Below are 10,428 nucleotides of genomic sequence, written 5' to 3'. Positions count from 1 at the left end.
TCAACTGCAAGGAAAATTCACTTTACAGAATAGTATGAGTTTTAGTGCCTTTTTGTATCAAGAACATATCCATTTATAAATACATAAGAAAAACAACATAGATTAAAGGGTTCTTTAGTGTTCTGCATGACAGCTAACACTGTTGTAGGGATTGTGCTCAACAACTGTAATACCAATAGTACCTTTGCAGTCACAGAGAAAACAACTCCATGTACTGATACAACCCTAACTCTGCATTCTTATGATTGCAGTCTTGGAGCCCAGTAAACAGCTGGGTTATATTGAATAAGAGTTATCACTTTGGTATGCAATACAAAGATGACTTGGTAGAATTTTGCCTTTATATTTCATACATTCATGACAATAGACTATTAATTGAAAATAATGGTAATTGATCATCTTTGTACACACACACACACACACACACACACACACTCCAAAAAAAATGAAAGAAAGATATCTTAAAGAATTTTTAGATAAGAAAATTGAAGATACCAACACATCAGCATTGATTCTTATGAACATTTTCTTGGCTTCAGTGGTACTTGCAAGTTACTATCATTGTTTCATTAAAGCACATTAGGAGAAATCTACCTTCATTCATTTTTTCTATATAATTGCACAGAGGTGATTAAAATTGTAACCCCATTAATTTCATAGGAGTACTCAACTAATAAAGTATTTATTACTGAATTTATAATATCATTACCCCACATTATCATGAATTTATTTTAGGTAGACCATATCTCTAAAACCCATGCTAACTGATAAAAAGGATGAGAGGTTGAGGTATGTAACAGAATTTACTTTCTGGGGATCACCCAAATTCCACAACTGAAGAAATTGTTTTCTATCATGTGTTTCATGACCTATTTGATCACACTGGCCGGTAACACACTCATCTTAATCACCATCTTCATCAGCCCAGCCCTGGTTTCTTCCATGCACTTTTTTCTGTCCTATCTATCTATTATAGATGGTTTCTACTCTTCCTGCATAGCTCCCAAAATGGTCATTGACTTGATCTCTAAAAGGAGCACTATATTCTTCAATAGCTGCATGACTCGGCTATTCAATAAACATATGTTTGCTGCAGCTGAGGTCATCCTGCACATTGCCATGGCCTATGACCTCTATGTGGCCATCAGCAAGTTCTTGCACTATGTGACCATCATGAGCCGACCTGTGTGTGCTTGCCTGGTGGGGGCTACTATGATCTTAGGATTTGTTCATGGAGGGATACAGATTCTATTTATTTCCCACTTGCCCTTCTGTGGCCCCAGTGTCACTCACCATTCCTTGTGTGATTTAACCCAACTTCTGGAGCTGTCTTGCACTGGCACTCATACTCTGGGGCCCCTGACCACTGCCAACACTGCAGCACTGTGTTCACTCACTTTTTCTATGCTTGCTGTTTCCTATGTCATCATCTTGGGCTCCATGAGAACACACGGATCAGAAGGATGCCACAAAGCCCTGTCCACATGTGCCTCTCATGTCACAGTTGTCATCTTATTCTTTGTACCTTGCACATACCTGTATCTGAGACCCATGAGCTCTTTCCCCCCGACAAAGCTGTGACTGTGTTTTATAGCCTAATAACACCTATGCTTAACTCTTTAATCTACATCCTCAGAAATGAAGAAGTAAAAAAAGGTTGTGAAGAAACATTGAGGTCAAGAACTGAAAAGAGACATTGAATAAATCTTGTGATTCATGTATTTAGATAAGACTACCTATTAACATTTTATGAAGGTTTGTTCAATTTGCTGACTAAGTATAATTTGGATGGTCAATGTTTCTGTCTACATACAATTGTTTCACTGACATATACATATACATTAAAGGGTAAACACTTATATGTGAAGGGGTAAACAAGATTATTCAGCACAGTAATATTTATTCATCAAACTAAGGTAAATATCATGTCTGTCTCTTCAAAAACTTGTCATGTCTTTGTGTTAGGAATCTCTAAATTCCTTCATTCTAGTTTTGTACAACATATGAAATAACTTTCAAACTACATTCATGGCACAATAGAACTCATTCTTCCTAAATTTATTTTGATACTCATCAGTGAAACTTCTCCCTTTCCTCAGCTTCCCTATCCTTCTGTTTATTTGGTGACAACTGTTTTACTATCAGCTTCTATGTATTGAACTTTACATACAGGGAAAGAAAAATAAGGCTCTGAATACAAATAAATCTTATAGAAAACTGCAAATCATGTAAGCATAAGTTGTGTCATGGATCTGCATGATAAAGGTTCACAAATCTGGAGTAGAAAGAATCCAAAGCCTGAATTTAATGTAACATCAAAAAATTCAGAAAGAGCCATGTGCTTTTAAGTCAAGAGGAAAAGCTTAGGGTTACACCACCCTCATTCTTGAATCCAGGGAGCTGAGGCCACTCAAGGTAAGTTCCAGCACACCTGAAAGGGCCCTGGAAGAGTTTAAGGTCATTGCTACGAGCAGTAAAGTGCCCACCCAGATTTCAGCCACACTGGACGAGGCTCGGGAGGTTTCACTGGCCTAACTGGACCATCCACAGCGACCATCTATCAACACAGGGAGCTGAGGCCTTGCTAATTGAGTTCCACAGCACTGGTACAGGTCAGGGAGAGTCTAAGATCATTGATCCCAGAGGATAAGAGCCTGGCCAGTATCCAGACATAATGGACTAGGCTCTAGATGTTACGTTGCCCAACTAGACCACATCCAGTGACCTTCCTTAATTCAGGGGAGCTGAGGACCTTTGAGGTGCGTCCCAGCACATTGGAGCTAGCTCAGGGAGAGCTTTGGAACATCATCCCCAGGGGTTAGGAGCCTAACCAACTTCCTGGAACACTGGAAGTGGCAGAGGAAGTCCTGGGGGCCTGACTGTACCACACTCAACAACTTCCATTCAGTCCCAGGAGCCAAGGGTTTAGGAGGTGATTTCCAACACACACAGAGGAAGATTTGGAACATCACTTGAAACACAGAAATATAAGAATATGACAAGATTAAAGACAAAAATGCAATCTGAAACCTCCAGCCCATCCCAAAAAAGCCTAGGAGCCATGTACATAGAAAGGAATATAAGCTATACACATGAGATACCTGAAATAAAAACAACTGAAATAAACAAATAACTCCAGGAAATTTTATAGGATTTCAAATTAGAAATATTGTCCCAGGTAAAAGAATAAATGTTAAAATGAATGAAAGAAATGCTGAACACATCTAAAGAAAGCATAGTTAAATAATTAGAGGAACAATGCAAAAAGAAAGATTCCTGGATAAACAATACAAGAAGCAAACAGAATACATGAAGCCAATTAAAGAGATATATACAGGACATCAACACTTCCATTGAAGGTTGTCACAACTGCCTAAATGAATGCAAAGAAAGAATTTCAGACATTGGAAAGGAAAGATCTTTTAAAAATAATATGGGATGAGGAAATAATTCAACATCTGCAAGATGATGCAAGAAAAACAACATAAGATTGATACTGAAAATTGAAAAAGAAGGGGGCAACACAAATGATATCAAGAGGGTATTTATGGGAAGTAATAGCTGAAAACATCCCAAACATGAGAATGGAAACCGACATATGGATTAGTGATGCTTATAGAATTCCAAATAACCATAACCAAAATAAAACTATACCCATACATATAGCAATCAACATCCCAGAAATCCACCATAAGGATAGAATAATAAAAGCTGTTAACAAGAAAAGACTGATCACCTATAAAGGAAAACCTATCAGAATCACAGCAGACTTTTCAACAGAAACAAGGATTTGATTCTCAAGGAACAAGGCATTGCATTGAAGTTAAGCATTACTTTCCCTGTCTGTGCCAGCATATGATGACTGTGTCCCTGTGGCTTCCAGAGTAGCATTTGTTTTGATAACAATAGAAGAAAATTTATCAAATATACTTGATGTAAGTATCTTTGCACTCTCACGTCCATTAAGAAAAACACACCTCTTCATGAAAAGGAAGTAAGAATCAATTTCTAAGCAGCTAAAATATAGATACTACCTTTTTGCTGCCCTAGTATATTGTCCACAGTACTGAAACTTTAGAAGTTTCCTTATTTCTGGTTTTTACTATTGTATTTTTTCTTTGCTCCCTGGCCAGGAATGGAAGAGACATTTATCAGGCTCAATCACCAGTCAGATTCTACCCTTTGCATATATTACTTTCTTTTGACTGGGGCACACATTAAGGAATAAAACACTCCTTGCTGGGCAGGGAAACAGGATTGAAAATTTCTGTTTTCTTGGAAAGTCATGTAAACTGAGCAAAGCAACAATATCCCTCAGAGTTTAGTATCCACCTTTTAGGGTAGCAAAGACTTAACTAAAGTTAAAGTTCTTCTGTAAATTATACTAAAGAAGGAATAGTTGAGGAGCAAAGAGACCCCAGGAGTGATGTGATGGGAAAGGATATGAGAACCATGGAAAGGGTAGCCTGGAATCGAGTCATGATGAGCAACATGGTCATAAGTATGTAGCATCACAGAGAATTCATGGGACAAAGAGAAAAGCATTACCAGAATCCCTTTTTTTTAAAAAAAAAGATGGAATAAAACATCGATTTTTTAGCACTGGTAAGAGATGAATCTTAGCGTGACATATGATTTTTATGTTTATTTTTCACTTTAATTGTACCATCATGTATGAGCACAATTTTTAAAACAATTAGAATATAAAAACTGAAAGTAAAATATTTTCTGATTGTTCAATTCTCCTGGCCAAAAATTAAACTATCATAAATTTGATAGTATTATTCCATTTGCTTCTGAAAATAACTTTTACATATACAAATATTCACTCAACCACAAACAGCTAAAATGAAATTATATTGATATTTTGTTATTTCTTTTTCTACTATTATAATCATACTAGCTGTGTCATTTTCAACTTAGCTTTTCATTTAACATTTTCCAACTCTTTTTTGATATATGAAAATCTGTAGTATTTACCTATGTATAAAATATATCATTTGTCATGTTTTATTGAAACATTTCTCTCTTTGATTTTTTGTGTAAGGAACAAAAATTTTTCTATGATGAGTAATGTTGTGCGTGATTAAATATGTGCACCATTCTGAGTTTCTTCAAGTAAAGACCTACACTTTAGTGAATTGTTTGAGGATTTTATTTTTAATAAATACCCTGAGGTAACTTTCTTAGGTGATGAAATGACCAGCAGCAGAGGAGAGCACCTGCTTCTGCTCATTTTTCAATAGCAATGATATAGTAAAATATTTTAGGCTTTGTCAAGATTATAAGTAAAAATTGAATTTCATTGTACCCATGATTTGGCATTTTTCTGGTTCCTCCTGAAGTTAAGCATATTGTAAAACTGTTCATATGAAGTGTAAAACTTCTTGATTGCACATTTATATCTTCACTTTTTGATTGTTTAAAATTTTGTTCTTTGTAGGAGTGCTTTCTGCTTCCTGCCTTTTGATTAGGGTAGATTCAAATATCTTCTCTGAACCAATGTCCAGGCATTGAACTTTTTTATTGTGTCTTCTTTTCATTCAGAAGCATCTTATTTACTTAGTAGCCACATTATTGGTTCATGTTGGTCACTTTAGGTCAGAAATTTTTTTTCCAGCCTAAATCATTAATGTTTTCTCAAATATCATCTTCTTATTGTTTTATAAAAGACATGCATGAGTTCAGAATTTCTTGCATCTTGAATCTATTTGCATAATCCCATAAAGCAGAAATCAAGCCAGGCACAGTTGTTCATGGCTATATTCCCAGCACTTTTGGAGGTTGGGGCCACACTATCATACATTTTAACTCATTCTGTGCAATTTAGTGACACAGAAAGATCTTTCTTAAACCACAAAATGAAAAAGAGTTAGAGATGGAGCTCAGAATGAAGGCCCTATTTTCATTCAATCCCTAGTATCTAAAAAAGCAGGAATCATTTTATTTTAATATTTTCAAACAACTCCACATACTTCTGCAGTGCCACTGATGAATATTATATGAATGGGTATGGAATTTAAGGCATGAGTTATAGCTCACCTGCTTAAAAATATGACAAACCCAAAGAAGTCACTACTTATTTTGCCTAAAAATTTGTTATTTTTCACTGTAGTGGATATAAAAGTTTGAAGAGAAAGCAAGAATTTGAGAAGCTTCCAAATGTATTGTTTCCTGTAAATTAATTTTTCCTGGTAGAAAGACTGTCTTTCCCATTGATTTCCAGATTATTTCTTAGTATAGAGGTGGATTCGAGCTCGGGATATGACTCAGTAGCTAAGAGTGTGCCCAGCACACACACACACACACACGCACACACACACACACACACACACACACACAGCCCGGGCTTCTCAGTACGCACAGACACTGAATTATTGGTCAAAAGGATTACTTTTATTTTGATTATTGGAAGCCACATACTAAACATTGCAGGATTGGGAGAGATATGGCCAAGGTTGGGAAACCAGGAAAAATGTGGAATAAATGTACATGTATGTCAAATATGCAAAATAGCATCACTGATCTCTAAAACAGAATATTCAAACCTATTAGAGGCAGAATAACAAAGGAAATAAACATCTTTATGGAAATTTAGGAAAGGACTGGGTAGACAGAAATATTAGATCAACATGTTTGCACTTTAGTCTGTGACAAAAACTGCTTTAAAAACTACATATTGTTCATTTCATTCAATTTCGATAATAACAATTTGAAACAAGTATTATTCCTTATTCCTTTTCCCTTACCTTTTCCTGGATGCATAGCTAATGCCTTAATAAGAAGAAATACTGCCATTTGACACATCATAAATGGACTGGGAGGACGTCATAATCAGAAAACTAAGCCAGGCCCATAAATATAAACTCTGCATTATCCCAATTAATATGTGAAACCTAAAATGCCTACTCTTTTAACATCTAAGCATCAAAAGTTCATAGAGTCTTTGGCTCACTTAGTCAAGATCATTAGACAGGAGAAGAGGTCTGTTTCTTTCTTTTTGCTCTGGCTGTCCTTTTGCTCTGGCTGCTGCCTTGAAGTGTTGCCCCAGTGCCATGCCACTCTGCCTTGGTGCCAGCTGATTATGGACTGAAACCTCCAAAAACTGTAAGAAATAAATCTTTTCTTCATTTTGAGTGTTGGGTGTTGTGTAACAGCCACTAGAGAAAAGTAACCTAGTTCAGTGTGGTTAGTTCTTCACTTGTTCATAAGAAGATTCAAGGTTAAACAAAACTTATGAACCTCCCAGTTCATAGGGAAAGTTGTAAGAATTGACAAAATATGCCTTCTATTAACCCTCTGTAAACTCTAACCTCATACAACAGAAAATTCCTGCTCATTGATTACTCTTCTCATCTTTTAATTAAGTTTAGATATACATAATAATCATTTATCATGGAGAACATGTACCTGTGTGTTAACTTTATTCTTCACTTGCTTCCCTCCCTACAAAGCCTCTTACCCTCATTATTTGCAAAAGCATTGCTTCCATTTATTTCTTCTTGTCTTGTTTTTCCCCTTTTTTGCCCCCCTCCTTAGTCTCCCTTCCCATTTGCACATTTTCTTCCGGTCTCATAATATCTACTATACATTTTAGTACTTATTTACATTTTCAGTTTCTTTGTGAAAGATAATAAATGCAGTCACCTTAGGAAACTGATATATAGCACATCTTATTCCTTTATTCTTCTAATGGTATGAAGGAAATGTCTGTTCTTGTCTTGGTTTATTTTGAGAAAAATAGTATTATTAACCCTGCCCAACACCTATATTTTTCCCAGAAATACTGAGCTTTTTTTTTGAAAATTTTAAAACTTTAATGAAGAAATACCATTTTGTAAAAGAATCTAAGAGTATCGTGATAAAAGCACATTTTTCCATACTAACTAAACAGACCCCCAAACCCTACCAGTAATCCCAGTAGGAAAATAAAAAATGAGTACAATTTATTCATGAACATACCATGAAAAAGTTTGAATCAACACGTTAGGAAAAGTGATCCAGCAATACATAAGTACACATGCTTGGATTAGCTGAGTTACTGTGGAACAGAATGTTCCTTAGGATGGCACAGAGGTGTAGCTGTAGGTCCTGGTACTGCACAGCTGAGTGAAGCAAAACAGTGACAAGAAGAAAACGACCCTGGGAAAACTATGCACACACAAATTATTCATTAAAATAAGGCCTTGTTGACATATCACGGAGGTGGAGCTCCCTACAGTAATGACCAATTAATCAAAATTAGTTACTATAAGAAAAATCTATTTAAATGACTACAAGAACTTTAAAGGAAAAACAAAGTCACATTTTTGCCATAGACTAAAGCATTTTAAAGCTCAAAATTTGTACAGGCAGATGATATTTAGTTCCTGAAAGAGAAACCAAAGGGGTCCTTGGCAGAAACTGATAACGCATGACCAAGCTGAAGGTGAAGCTAGGCAGGGCAGGCAGTCCTCTGGCCTCTCACTGTTGTGATTCCATATACCATGACAGTTTTAACTCATGCAATAAAAAAATTAATATGATTGCTAGAAGTAAAGATGCCATTTTTCAGAAATGTGGTAATTGTGTATATATGTAATTCAGTGACTCAAAATAGTACTATTTCATACACATTCACAAAATCCTTGTCTTAATCATCCTGGAGTAATTTAAATAACAGTGAATTTCTCCAAATGACAAGACCTTTCCCTTCCTTCCCTCTGTGCAGACAGGGTGATCTACTCTTTCTCAGTCCTTCTGTCACTTGCAAGCACACTTACAGTTTAACCAGTGGACAGCCATTCTCAAGGTGCTGCTGGACTTCAGATATTGAAATCTCATCAGGAACCTGCTGCATCCCTTACCAAAGAGGTGATGGAGACCTGTCTGCTATTTGCATGGGTGCCTGCTGCAGCAGAGAGCTCAGGGAACCCCCAGGATTTTGCTGTTCTGATGCAAGGTTGGGCTACTGTTGTCCTAAGTCATTTGAATTCTGGTTTGCCAAAAATTGGTCATGGGATGGCAAATTGTAATACTCTTGGTAATACTGGGCCTGGGGGAGCTGCTGCACATGGTTTTCCCAGGGGCTTCCGTGCTGACCTTGAAATGTCATACACTGAAAATAGACCTTGTGCTCTTCTTGCTGAGGGCCTGTCCCCTGGCCAGTGAAAATATCATGGGAAGTAAAGGGCAAAGAATAGTAGCTATTTTCTGGCTCATATCTGGCACTTTCAAAATACTGCAAAGATGTATTAGGATAAATAAATTTGGCTGGTGGAGAAGTATAAGAAGCTCCACTTTCTGGGAATCTTGAAGCTCCAGGGGACTTCTTGGATCCTCGTGAATACCTGTGAATGCAGCATCACCTGCGTGAACACGTCCACTGGGAATGGCCTGTGTTTCCAGGTGAGAGAAACCACCTCTGTGTATCGGTGTCTCCTGGTCATGTAAGGTGGTGTCCTGTATGGAAGAGTTGTCTAATTGCGCCAAGCTATTAGGGGAGAGCAGCAACTGAGACTTCTGGACAAGGAAACGGTTTAATTTCTTCATGGCAAAGATTCCCATTTTCTCTGCAGGTGGTAGTCTGCATCTTTGACCTTGGAACCAATTATCAATGACATACAATTGGCACTGAAGTACTCTGGCAAGTTCCACCTTGGTGCTGTATTTAGGGTAAGGATTCTCTTCAAATGATCATTTCAGAATCTGTAATTCATCCTGTGTAAATTTGTGTGGAGGTCTTGCTTTCCGTTTTCCACACTGCTTGACTTGTGCTTTTTTATAATCATCTTTTTTATTTGAAGAGCCTTTGGGAGCCATGTCAAATATTCTATGCACCTTCTCCAAGTAACACTACTGTGTAAGGTCACTCTGAAATCTGCTGTCCAAAGTGAGTGTAGTGTGGAAATCAAAATATTGAGCTTTTTATAAAGTAGCTAGAATTCTGATTTTCTGAAGATCTAGTGTTAAATACATAGCAAGTAAAATAAACTGTGAAGCATCATAAAATAAAGAGACAGGCATATGTTCTGAGCAGAATAGATTTTTGTGCTGACCCAGAAGTAGCTTCCATTTTATTCTCTCAGCAAATACTGTCTCAAAAAGTGACAGCTCTAGTGGGAACATTATTGGAGAACTTTTGGCAGAGAACACAGACAGCAATATTAGTGTGAATACCTGCTTAGTCTTTACCAAACATGACCTAAACTATACCTGATCCTTTCGTCATCACACCACCCCAAGAGATAGCTCCTACTTCAATTTTCATTTTGCAGAGGAAGAAAATGAGACACATATTGCACAACTTTGAGGGAGGATCGGAGTACCTTCCTTCCCCTCCCATAACTCCTATCATTTTGAGGAAGGCAAAACCGGGTTTATGATGGCAGTGCCATGGCAGCATCAGGCTGTCTCAGCACAGGCCTGTGGGTTTCTCTAAATAGTGTT

The 10,428-nt window shown here is 37.0% G+C and overlaps 1 pseudogene; it reads left to right on the top strand.

Annotated features, from left to right (window-relative positions):
• Positions 1–757: 757 nt before the first annotated feature.
• On the top strand, positions 758–1,700 carry LOC100714294 (olfactory receptor 4C45-like; annotated as a pseudogene).
• The last annotated feature ends 8,728 nt before the right edge of the window (positions 1,701–10,428 follow it).

This window comes from Cavia porcellus, unplaced genomic scaffold (assembly GCF_034190915.1).
Source record: "Cavia porcellus strain 051 isolate PalLab524CR breed Dunkin Hartley unplaced genomic scaffold, mCavPor4.1 scaffold_17, whole genome shotgun sequence".
NCBI classification, from domain to species: Eukaryota; Metazoa; Chordata; class Mammalia; order Rodentia; family Caviidae; genus Cavia; species Cavia porcellus.
The sequence above is the reverse complement of the archived record's forward strand: the minus strand, read 5'-3'. Positions and strand labels throughout refer to the sequence as shown.